We start from the raw sequence: 13,424 nt of genomic DNA, 5'->3' as shown, positions 1-13,424 counted from the left end.
ATAAGACAATCAATGAAGAATAACAAATCTAAATTGGGTAAAAGGTTTGTTTTAAATCTATTAAAAGAGAAAATACTTCTATTTCACTTCTCTGGGAAAATATTTTTATAAACTCTGTGATTAACTTTTTTTTCTCTTTTTAGCTTACATGAACCAGAAATATATATATACTCTCTTTAAAAGGTGGAGCAATGCCTGGAAGTTATACTTCATATATACTTAATCAACTTAATGCAAAAAAAAAAAAAGCAGATGGCATGTACTGTTCTTCTCCAAAGGAGAAGAGAAATATTACATAAAGGATACAATTTAAAGACAAACAGAAACATTACTCACCCTTGTGTCTTGTCCCTCTGTCAACCACTGGTTCTGGCAACTTCAACTGTTTCTAGTGAATAATAGTTCCATTTTCCTATAAGATAAGAGTTATTGATCAATGCCATATCAAAAGACTTTATTTGGGTGCAGAATATAGAAGAAATTCATTTTTTTATAGATTATACTTATGCTTGCAATGAATTAATGCAAATTCTGAAAAGTAAGCTTTGAAATAATAATGGTAAGTTTTGAAAGTAGCAAACTTCTGACTGAAAACTCAACTCTCGAAATCCATACTACAATATATACTCCAGATTATGTTCTTGACTTAGAAAACAAAATTTCACTCCCACCTGCAAATTTTTATACTATTTGACCAAAGTCCTAACAAGGAAGCACAGTAAAAATCCTTCACCAATGACACATTAACAGTATGATGTTTTATAATATGTTAAATAGATTCAAAGCAATTAGGGACAATTATCATAGATGAAGGTTACTTTTGAATCAATAGCAATTTTAACTTCTAGAATGTTATATTATTATTTCTTTAGGCTCATAAATTTTTCACCTATGCTTTATTTATCAAAGAAGAAATGGATAACTTTATTATAATGTAATGGAAACTCTTAAGAAATTTTAGGTACTGCTATTATTCCTTCTAGGTTTCAATATTTCTCAAATTGAAGACTTTGTCTTAATTATTCATAGCTCTTATAACTCTGTTAATTAGTACTGAATTGCATATATACATATCAGGAAATACATACAGAAATAGATAGAAATAGCTATAGTTTGTTTCAAAAACCTAAACATGTTCCCTTGAAACTCTGCAGAATATATGAGGTTGACAGATGCATTTAATTTATGGAAAAAAAATTTGTTTCTCAAATCTAAACTTTGCTTGTGAACTGCTGAATAAATAAAGATAAATACATAAAAATATATTTTAAACTAGTACATCTAAACTGAACTACACTAACAGCAGAAAGTAAATATCATGAAAAAGGAGATAAGGAGAAAAAATTAAGAACACAAAGCTGAAATTTTGAAAATAGTGTGTCTGCATGAATATATTAAGATTTATATACAAAATGAAAATTAAGAAATGCATACAAGTCAAATTTTAGACCTTTTTATGGATTAGGAAATATCTAACTTTTAATGAAAAAATGAATAGGAAAATTTTAATTTTTAAAAATTAAGTAACATATCAATCTATTTTTTCACAATAAAATGTAAGCTTAACATCTATATATAAAACACATAAGTTGAATCTTTACAAAGTATGGATGAGGTTTGATAGATCTACAAAATATATACAACCACCTGCTAAGCCTACTCGAGCCGCTTGATAGCATCTGGGCATTTTTTACACAATTCTATGGCTCCACATAACATGATTGGAAAACTTTTGACATAAGTGGATATGACAATGTAATTAATTTAATCAACAATGATTATAATAAGAGGGAAATCATTCTAGTGACATCCTGAATATACATGGGGTGCTGAGTGTAGCTTCAAAGACCAGAGATAGCTAGACTCTCTAGAGGTTCTTTACAGTTCTGAATAGTACCAAACCCTCAATCCAATTCTAAATAAATCATGTTACACTGCACTTTGGGTATATTTGGTAATATAGAGGGTTTGCTCACCATCATTTCTGAGTAATGATTGAATGTTATAAAATATAAAAGAAATTGCGGATTTATAAATTAATATTTAGGACATTTAATACCTCCAGATTGAGGAGATGGAAGATGAATGAAACTGAAGATTTTACACTTTCAGCAAATGTAAATTATATGTAAAAAACTTAATTTTTTGTGATTATGCACTTAATTATCATTATAGTTCCAAAGGTCAAATAATTATGTAAATTTTTACTTTATAACACTTTTATCACCAATCCTAGATTTGGGGAGATATAAATAAGATCTTATATCTAGTGTGCAGGATTTCAATAAATATACATTTATAAAAATTCAGAGTTAGGGTAGAGGCAAACTTTTAGGTTAATACCAACTCCTAAAGTAGTTAATTTATCATGACTATTAAAGTTTTTTAAAACCCAATTTTTCTATATTGATACTTCAACAATATCCATTCTCTAGATTTTTTATTTGACATTTCTTCCTCCCTCTTTCCTTCCAATATTAGCTAGAATAAATAACATAAGCAAATATTCTATTTATTTTCAGCACACGACTCCACGCAGCTCTTTAGAAATGCATTAGCTGATGAACTCTAATGCTAGAATCACTAGCTAAGAGGGAGGAAGAAATGTCAGTAGGCAATGAGAGAAAAAGTAGAAGGTGATTTGGTATTTTAAACTATTACGATATATCTTTAATTTGAACCAAATGTGGATTTTTTTTTAGAAGTAGGAGGTAGGGCCTGGAAAGAATATAATACCACCCCTATGATCACCTTGACTGAAAGATAAAAAAGAAAAAATGATAGCAGAACATCCTAAGAAATAAAATCATGAAATTTCCCAAAACAGACTCCTGAATAAGGCACACCAGTGGTAAACACAGTTGATTTTTCTCTTAGTATATTTTATTGTTCAGATTCCAAAACACTGAAATTTCTTATTTCTCCCTACATGTCTGTCTGTTTCTTTCCTGGTTCTTTCTTATTTTTCTATTTCTAACTTATGTGGGCCCTAGGGCTTTGACCTTAATCTCTTATCCTATTTATATATGGTGATTTCCTAGGTTATTTTTTTGGTTTTTGGTTATTTTGGCTATGCCCATGGCATGCAGAAGTTCCCTGGCCAGGAATAGAACATGCTCAACAGCTGTAACCAGAGTCACAGCAGTGATAGTGATCCATAACCCACTAAGCCACAAGGAGCTTCTTCCTACATATTTTTTATCTAGTCTTATGGTATAAAATATCACCAAAATTGGTATCTTCAGTCCAAAGTCCTCCAATTTTCTTATTTTTGATACTACCTTAATATTTATAGTAATTTCTTAATTAACATAGCCAATGCCAAGCTCTGGAATCTCCCTTCTTCCAAATTCCTTCTTCACACCTTTACTATTCTCTATAAATGGCAATTCCTTCTTTCAGTAGGTCAGGACAAGGTAATGATGCACCCTATACATTATGAGAGATCCAAGTTAAAATTTACTATATCTTCATCTAATATTTTTCATCCAATATTTCTATGTACAAGATGTGCTTTCAAAATCCTAATAACTCATTGCTGTTTGTCTCATTTTTCCTACCATCATTCTAACAACTTTTTTCAGGTCCATAAAGTCTCCGTATATTTTAAGGGATGCTATGGTAAGGTGGTGTAATACAACAGTGGGGCATAGAGTTTAAATAAAGGAGGGAGAGTGTCAGCCCACTTTGCTATTTGGCATTTGATAAAGTTTTTTGACAAATTATACTCTAATTTATTAATTTATAAAGTCAGTACATTGGAACTGATGATTTCTAACATATCTTAACAGATCTGTGATTCAAGACCACAAAATTTTAAATCAGTAGACACTGGCTTCAGCTCAAGAATTAACAGCAGTCATTTGGTAGTGGATTTTTATGTGAATGAGAATTTGATTACTGATCTGGGAAAGGAAGCTGTGTTCAGGATGTGGAATGACTGAGTAATGGTGATCTGTGTCACAAAATTGTCACATCTGCAGTAGATCTAACCAGAAAGGAAAAGAGAGAAAAAGGTAAGAATTTTTCAGTAATAGAAAAGACCCTCTTGACTCCAAGTGAGGAAAGCCATATAAATATAAATTTAAGAACTATTTTGAATACCGCACCTCAAATCTTTTAAAGAAGAAAACATAAATTCTTCCTGGTTGCCATAGAATGGATTTCAAGACCACTTACCTCCTTAAAAATCTAGAGATTTAAAAAAAAAAAAAAAAAAAAAACAAAAACTGAAATATTGCACTTATTTTCCTTAAAAGCCCTTAGAAAATTTATTTTAGTGATATAAGCTATATAAAATAAGCATTGTTAAAGGAATAAATTTATATTGCAGAAATAAACATCAGTATATAATAGAGAACTTTAACAGTCAAAAATATTTTTTATGAAAAGAAATTCTTGGTTCCTATATTTATCAAGGTCATTTCTTAAACCTAAGTACTCATCTAACCAAAATATTGTCATCTTTTTTTCCTTCGAGATAAGCATACAAACATGTTCAAAATGAAAACAGTTTTTGATTTTTTAAGAGTTTTAATTTCAGAAAATATAGGCATAAAATCCTAGAAACAGTTGCTAAGTGAACAAGGTTTTGTTTGTGACCAAAGTGATTAATATATGACTTTGCAAAAAGCTTAGTGACTATTTTGCATAACAAGATGTTCAATGAATGGCCACTTCAGAGTATTTGGATATTATAAATCATTTTAATACCAGTTTGAAATCTAAAAGGCCTTCTAATACTCAGCATGCTACAATAACTCCATGAAATTATTTTTGGCATAGTTCAAGAGTGTGCATCTTGTCATTACTTTTTCCTGCTGAGAGAGCTCACACAGTACACACAATTCTTTACATTTAAATTATGTTTTATAGAATATTTATGGTATCATTAGAATGTAGCAAAAATTCAAAGGTTCAAAATGGAGAAATGGAGTTTATGCATATTAAAACAAAGGTAGGATTTAAACATATATACTATTAAAATACATATTTCTTTTAGATTGTCTTTGCTTGAGAGAGCTTTTATTAGAAAAATACATTGTTTTTTGCAAGATGGAAACAGCTTCCCAAGTTCAAAAAACCTTTTAAACACAAAGACCTATAAAAAAGATTTATCTTATACAAACTTAAGCAAAAATCACCTGGAGCATATTGTAATGACTAATGGCTACTTACTTTCACTCAGATTCCAGGTCATACTTTCTCATGAAAACATCCATGTAACTACTTTTGAGAAATGGTGGGGAAAGGTAAGAATTCCTAAAGATAATTGATAATGCTCTGTAATTGGCAATAAAAAAAGAGCTGTAGAATTCCGAGCTGCCTTTTTAATGAGTTTCTTCACCTCCATTAGTCTACTGAATCTCGGTATTTAAATTGCCAAAACCTCAATAAGACCTTAGTGAACTCTTTTATGTTACGGGAGGTAAGGTGAAAAAATCAGGAATTATGTTTGTTTATGTGTTAGATTTTATGTTTCAGTATGGAGGTCTGTGAATACATAAAGGGATGTGGGACTGTATATACGAATATCTTTCTCAAAGAACTATAATAACTTATATGCCATTCACTGTTCTGCGACATTTCTAGATTTAGCTGGTCTCATAGCAAAGTGTAATTAAAAGTCATAGGTGAAAATTGTTAATTAAAGAAGGAGTCCATTAGGCTGAGACTGATGTGACTCTAATACTGAGACTAACCTATAAGCAAACCAAAAATCTAAGCCTGTAAATGCCTCAAGGTAAAATCAAAAATCTAAGGATAACCAATAACAAACAGACAACCAGGTTTTAAGCTATAGCCAATCAAGACTTTGCATATGTCTTTTTTCTATAAAATTCTCTCCTCAAGCTCCTGTTAGTAGGGTGCTCCTAATCATTTCCAATTAAGTGCTGCCCTATGTCAATCAATAAGTGCTCAAATAAACTTAAAAAAATTAATATGCCTCAGTTTATATTTTTTTAAAACATGATATTTTTAATTTGTATTTTTAAATACATTAAGTAGTTAAAGTTTTTTTAAAATAAGCTTAGTCTTAAAATTGTCTTTCCTCTATTGCTTTTATTTACTTTATAACTTTTCTTATAGATTAACTGCAATACACTGGTTATTTTATACGTATATTTATTTTCTCAGTTTGTAGTATGCTGTCGAAGGTGGCAGAACACATCACCTCAAAATATGCCACTTCAGTATATGGAATATTTTGAGCCTAAAGGCATTAAGAAAAACTGAAAATATAAGAAGAAAGCTGTACTCTTTCTTCTTTTTCTTAAAAGTAGGAAATGAAATTCCCATGTGAAAAATGCGTTCCCTATTCCAGAAGGAAAGTAACATTCTTATTATGAACAAGAGTGGGAAGTTAAGACAAAGAGAATGGGAAGTTAAGAGAATTCTATACAAGAGGACCTTGTTAAAATAATTCTTATCTTTCTTTAGACTCTCTACATAGTTTAGTTACTTTCCCACACATGACTCTCTTTGTTCAAGCTACTATTAAAGCATTTAAGTTTTGCCCAGGCAGAACATCCTAAGAGACTAACAACAAAAGTGTGCCTCCCCTACACCTTCATCTTATAGCATTTGACATAGATGTTAAATGATTGCACTGAAATATCTGCACTGATTTTTCTTCCTTTAAACTAAAAACTTATTCTCTAGTACAGAAATCTGATGTCCACCTCTGTTTATTTTTATATTAGAGAATTTATACCAAAATTCTTAATCTATCTGAAATTGATTTTGAAATAGGGTACTGATGGGTCCAATATATGAATTATTACCTTTAAAATTTTCTTATTTCACACTTTCCACTATAGTTTGCAAACTTATTATGGAAACCATAACATCCAAGTATGCTGATGTTTTTTACAATAGTAGAATTGTATTCTCAAATCTTTGCTTGTTGATACTTGCTTATTTTTGAGAAGGTATATTTTTTTTTTTTTTTTTGTCTTTTTGCCTTTTCTAGGGCCGCTCCTGTGGCATATGGAGGTTCCCAGGCTAGGGGTCGGATCAGAGCTGTAGCCGCTGGCCTATGCCAAAGCCACAGCAAAGCGGGATCCAAGCTGAGTCTGCAACCTACACCACAGCTCATGGCAACGCTGGATCCTTAACCCACTGAGCAAGGCCAGGGATCGAACCTGCAATCCCATGGTTCCTAGTCGGATTCGTTAACCACTACGCCACAATAGAAACTCTGAGAAGGTAGATTTTATTTTGGAGTTTAGATGTGAAAAGTGGTACAGATTTGAATTTAATACTGCCAGCCAAAATCCTCCAAAGATCTAAAGCTTAGCTAAAGTGTGTGGAAGAAGCAAAGAATCATAGACACAAATATCAATTCTTGGAAAATTTGCCAACTGAGGATATCAGTAGGCCTTTGCCCACATACAATTATAATTTAAGGCAAACTACGATAAATCATCAGAACACTTGTCAACCACTGAAGCGATTCAGAGAGGAAAATGTCATGACGAAGTCCAAAGAACAATGAGAGGTTGGATAGGACTTTGGCAGATAGGATTCACAAGAGAAGTACAGAGTAGAGAGAGAAGAAATCAGAATAAGCAAAAAACAAAGCCAGTAGGATATGAGACCTATTTTGTAATTCTCAAACAATGTTGTTTTGTTCCAGTTGTACAGGTTGTAGAAAGGATGGGGGACAGATAATAAAAGGCCTACCTACAATGCCCCAAGAGCCTGGATTCTATACCTTTGTGATGGGAGACTTTAGGTTGCTTGCTTCTAGCAAGGGACTGACCAGCGATGATCCAGGAAATTATTAGCAGAAAAACAAATTCATTATAAAAGGGGAGAACAGTTAAGAAGTAATTGTATTCATTCACTCATTTATTCACTTTTTCATCCATTCAGCAGTCATTTATTAAATACTAGCAATGAACCATGTACTGTTCTGCATTTGTACCCACAGGAATTAATAAATTGTAATAACTTTGTAAGACTTATCTGTCACAAATGGGATGTGAAGCTGTCTTTCTAATATAACAAAAACACAGAGAAAGCATAAAATAATAGATAATAAATTTGGGTGCATATTTACAAAATTGGCTTCATGAGAAGAACATCTTGAAAGTAAAGAAAATGCCATGTTCTAAAAAATATTTACAATTAGTATTTCAGTCCCAGGATTCATTTCCCCAAAATATCAAAAATCCCTGTGGATAAATAAGATGAATTACATCATAAAAAAAATGGGAATATTATCCACGTTTTTCTTATTCTGTCATACAGTATTGATAAGATGACCCTCTCTACCCTTTCCAGGTACTTAAAAAAGTCTTTTTAAATTGTTTTCAGGAAAGATTCCTTTGTCAATTATTCAGTTCCAGATTTATGTTAGCCTATGGAGAAATTTTTGTCATTTGGTTGTTGGAAGACTATTATGTAACTATCCTTAAATACATTCTAGTGGAGGGAAATATGCACAGTCAAAAAATGAAAAAAAAATGTATAAATTTTAAAGGAAATTGGCTTTTAAGAGATCATGCCAAGGCCTAAGATAAAGACTCAAGTTGAGAACTGGGACTTACTTCAGATAATTTGGCAAGTCAGAGTGGTCTGGTGAAGTGATATTTTAACTGAGGCCTATAATATATGAAGGTGATAGACATTTGAGGGAATGATCAGTTTAGGCAATAAAACCATGACAATTTAAAGTTGTACTGAATAAAAATAAATAAATAAATACACAGTCTGAAATTCTATGCTTTATGATTCACTGAGTTTTGGTAAGGCACATTTAAATAATTGCTCACCTTTGCTTTTAATTCTGAAAGTCTAAAAGCATTTTGAAAGAATGGTTTCCAAAAACATTTTACATCATAGTTTCTTTGTGGCTATAGTCTTTGAAACAGGGAAACCTATAGACAAGGTTGCTAAAAATGTATTTATAATAACAAGATAGAAAACAAAAATAGTAATATATATTACATAAAATGGCATTTTTCCTATTCTAGTAATTAGTTTCTAAGTGGCATTTTTATATTAATTTTTTCTAGTGTGTAAGATATATTAATAGTTGACAATATTGAGTTAACCAAACTCTTTAGCTTATATCATTAAACAAATGGGCTTTCCAAAATAATTTACTGAGTTCCATTTAAACTGTGAATTTAATTTGCATGCTCTTATTAAAATGAACTAATTGATGGTTCTCTTCTATTTCTGGTAATGCTCGCATTGAGGGTCTTAGTTACACATTAGGATAAAATTGGCACCTTGAATCATAATTGTATCATACTGCATTTGTCTGCATATAAGTCCTGGTTTACAGGAACTTAATCATTAACCTTTTCCATATGTCGGTGTTTAAGGACTATTTTAAATTTACTGACAATAATTATCTGAGCGTACAAACATTTTTTTTTAGTTTTAGACTCATTTAAATTAAAGGATAAAATTTAAGGATCCTACTCTAATTCAAATGTTATTTTGTATCATAAGTGGATGCAGGGCATTATAATTATTTCCACATTATATCATATGTTAAATCATTTAAGAACAGATTGTATAAAATTTAGTTTAAAAATGATTATATATATATATATATATATATATATATATATATATATATATGTATGTATTTTTTAATGGCTGCACCAACAGCATAGTCTCGGGCCAGGGACTGTATCTGAGCTACAGCTGTGGCAACACTGGATCATTTTACCCCACTGCACTGATCCAGGGATCGAACCTGCACTTTCTCAGCAACCCAAGCAGCTGCAGTGGGATTCTTAACCCACTGCGCTATGACAAGAACAACGATTTTATAATTTTTTGAAGGTAAATATTCCTTTGAAGTCTTTTTTCTTATGAAAGAAAATAATTTTTATTAAATGGGTATTTAAATAATATTCCATCATTTAAAAATTTTAGACATTATAATAAAATTTGGGGAATACAGTATTATGTGTATACTATTCGCCTCTCACCCCTCACTAGACTTAAACCTGCTATCATCTTATTTTTTTTGGCAGGACTGTCTTTCCCTCTGAGTTCTTTAGTGGTTGAGGGAAACATCCAGAGTTTTGGCATGACTAAGTGTGTCTTGTGTAACAAATAACAAAATACAGTAAAAGTCAGATCATGTTTGGCATTATGAGGTTCAAATATTTTTCAGCATGAGGATACTTATTTCCTATGATGACAAGGAAAGTCAGAAACTGCTCTGTGATTTTATTTTTACATATTTGGAAATAAAACAAAATGATGACAATAACAAGCAAATAAAGATAACTACAAAAAAATTAAACTTGATTTCAGAATGTAAACTTTCCTTATGTTCTACTTCTCCTTATCTACCGTTAAGACACAAATCTTCTCAAACCACCTAAACACACATACACATTCTCATACACCCATATAAGTGTACATTCACACAACATATAGTGCTTAATAACACAGATTATTGAATCAGACTACATGGAATACCTTTTGGCTCTGTCCCTGAATAGCTGTAAACATGGTCAGTTCATTTAACCTGTCTTCACCTGCCCCACCCATAAACGGATCTCTAAAGCACATCCCACACTGCTGTAGAATTAAGGGAAATGACATATGTAAGCCACCTAGAACAGTGCCTCATAAATAGTAATCTCTAAGTAAATGTTAAATGATATCACTACTATTACTATTTCAACACATAGCAGTAGAGGGTCTGTAGAGAAAAGACAGGAGAAAACTGGAGTTTTATTTGGAGGAAAGGAATGATTTAACTTTCCTTTGTAGAAATAAACTGAGTACAATCAATTTAAGAAATTATTCAGTGAGGAGTTCCCATCGTGGTGCAGCAAAAACCAATCCCACTAGGAACCATGAGGTTGTGGGTTCGATCCCTGGCCTTGCTCAGTGGGTTAAGGATCTGGTGTTGCTGTGGCTGTGATTTAGGCCCGCGGCTACAGCTCTGATTTAACCCCTAGCCTGAGTACCTCCGCATGTCCCTGGTGCAACCCTAAAAAGCAAAAAAAAAAAAGAAATCATTCATTGAGACTTAGTGACAAAAAGCATACAGGATAGCATGAAAGAGAATAGAAAGCTTTTAACTCCTTGCAACTTTAAAGGCAAAGTGAGCAGAGCACAGCGATGAGGCGCACAGAGGAGGCGGAGATACGCTCGGGGTAGTGTCTCCTGCAGAACCCTGGGAAGAGGCCTCAGAGCAGCGGGATGGAGGTGCATTGGCTCAGAGGAGGACCTGGAATACCTGCCAAGCCGAAAGGAGAGCCAGAAGACTGTAGCCCTGGAGGAGGTCAAGCAGCGGCTGGAGGAGGATCGGCAGAAGCTCTGGAAGGAATGCCACCAGGAACATTAGAAGATGCTGGCGGACAGGAAGGTGGCACTGGAGGAGGCAGATAACTGGACCAGCTAGTAATGGCAAAGACGGAGTCCCATGCAATATGAACAACCAACTACACTACGACAGTCACTGCGTGGAGTGACATGGACCTCTAGGGGCTCCGGCTGCTCACTGTTCTGCCACAGCAGAGGGCCGGTAGGAGTTCAGGGATGTGGTGTTATCTACGGAGAAGCCGTGTGGAGCTTTACCCAGGAAGTCCGGGGACCTCGGCATCCCAGAAAATATCCTCTCTCAGGGCACCGCTGCATGTGCAAACTCAGTTGCAAAGTGGTCAAGACGGAACAGCCGTGACCGCCCAGGACTCCGCCCAGAAACCCAGAGTGCCACTCAGAGAGCATCAGCGACACTAGTGGACAGGTAAAGCCCTCAGGACAAGCCCTGTCCAGCCTAGGCTATTCGGGGCCCTGTCTTATCTCACCTTGGCTGTTCCTGTCAGCATCAGCACAAAAAGTGATGATTCCACAGCCCAAAGCTGGGATGCCAGGACCTCTCCGAAGGGGGCAGGCAACTCAGAGCTGGTCTCTCCTAGGAGGAACCTTCAGGGCCAAGTTCGGCCTCTTTCCAAGAACAGGTTTTTGGGATGGTGGGAATGGTTAGGGAGAATAGGTCCATCTTCACTCTCCTATATCTTCCTTTTTGGGTAAGAAGGGGTAGTATCATATCTGGACTCCTTAAGAAGAGTTGGAATCTAGTGTCACCACTATAGACTCCAGAGTCCATCTTCTGCTTTGAAATTCAGGCATTGGGGGCAAGTGGTGGGGGGGCAGGGTGAGCAGTGCTGGGCTCGGCCCTTTACTGGTTGAGCCTTTGGGCCTGTCTCTCCTCCTTGGCCTCCCTGGTCTTCTCAGCTGAAACTGAAGTGGTGGAAACATTTGAGCTGTGGAGAATTCCCCTTCTCCAAACTTGGGCAGCTTCCCCAGGCTTACAGCAGATTTCAGACAGAGTCCAAAAAAGGAGGAGTGATGAATACTTTCTAAAGAAAATGCATGTGTAATGCTACCTGTAAATGTGGCCCTTTCAGAGCAGAATCTGCAGGGGGCCAGCCGGTGTTGTGTAAGGATTGCTTTTTCTTCATGCTCCTTCCAGAGGGATCTTCAGGTGTGGCTTCAAAGTCGATGAAAACCAGCCTTGTTTCTTTCTTGTTCCATCTTGAGAGTGACTCACCTTCCTCATCCACCCCAGGGTTCTCCTGACTGAAAGGGGCCATTTGCAAGATCAGTGTCCACCTGTGGCAGGTAGATGTGCTACTGACAAGAACAACCAGAGCACCAGTTCTATAGCATTGCCAATTACTGGCTCCTCTGATTCTGGGTTGTTCCCTAGTTCCCAAAGGGGCATGAGATGTACCCTCATCCCTGGTGAAGCTCATGGACTTATGTGAGGAATGGTCAAAATGTCAGGACAGTGCTGTGATGGGAATATAGCTGCCAATTCAACCCAATTACAGGTAGAACTCCTGGAAGGCCCCTGGAGGAGAGGAAAAAGGGAGCTGGAGTCTGCAAGATAGACCTTCGCCTCCACCCATCCTGCCAAGGGCCTTCCAAGGAGCAGTGCACTCACTGTTGTGCAGGCTCAGGAATATGCCTCTGACAGGCTGTGCCTGGGGTGGGCAGGTGCTCTCTATGTCATGGTCAAAACCCGATGAATTGTGGTGGCTAATGCGTCTTTGAAGGACACATCTGTGTGTGGTAGCATGAAGCTCAGGGCTTATCACTGTGAGGCCACTTGACCTTTTCAGTTCCCACTACCTGTTCTTCCTGCTGCCTCTATTGTCCTCCCCCATGCTAGGGGTGGATGACTCTCTTTTCATGGCTGCCTCCATCTAGGGCAGAGGGTGGGGCCTGTTACCAAGCTGTGCATGTGATTCTGTTACTCAACCCAGGGCAGGAAGTGTGAGACTAGCTCTTACAGGACCCTGGGAACTGGACCCCAGGAATCAGTGCATATAGCAGGGCTTGGGTTGAATCCTAGCTCTTCCCCTTGGCCTCTGTGTTTCTTCCTTGCTGTGCTGACCTCTCTTGGTCTATTTCCCCATGTGTACAATGAA

General features: G+C 35.4%; 1 protein-coding gene across 1 annotated transcript in view; it reads right to left on the bottom strand.

Moving 5' to 3' along the window:
• Positions 1 to 13,424, bottom strand: part of LOC106506082 — a 671,136-nt gene that overhangs the window by 225,487 nt on the left and 432,225 nt on the right. Inside the window, exon 3 of the transcript XR_002338788.1 lies at positions 337 to 412. The gene's annotated coding sequence lies outside the window, so the exon portion shown is untranslated. The remainder of the gene's footprint in view (positions 1 to 336; positions 413 to 13,424) is intronic.

The sequence above is a fragment of the Sus scrofa genome, chromosome 14, assembly GCF_000003025.6.
Source record: "Sus scrofa isolate TJ Tabasco breed Duroc chromosome 14, Sscrofa11.1, whole genome shotgun sequence".
Classification (NCBI taxonomy): Eukaryota; Metazoa; Chordata; class Mammalia; order Artiodactyla; family Suidae; genus Sus; species Sus scrofa.
Note: the sequence above shows the minus strand (reverse complement) of the source record. Positions and strands in the feature narration are given on the sequence as shown.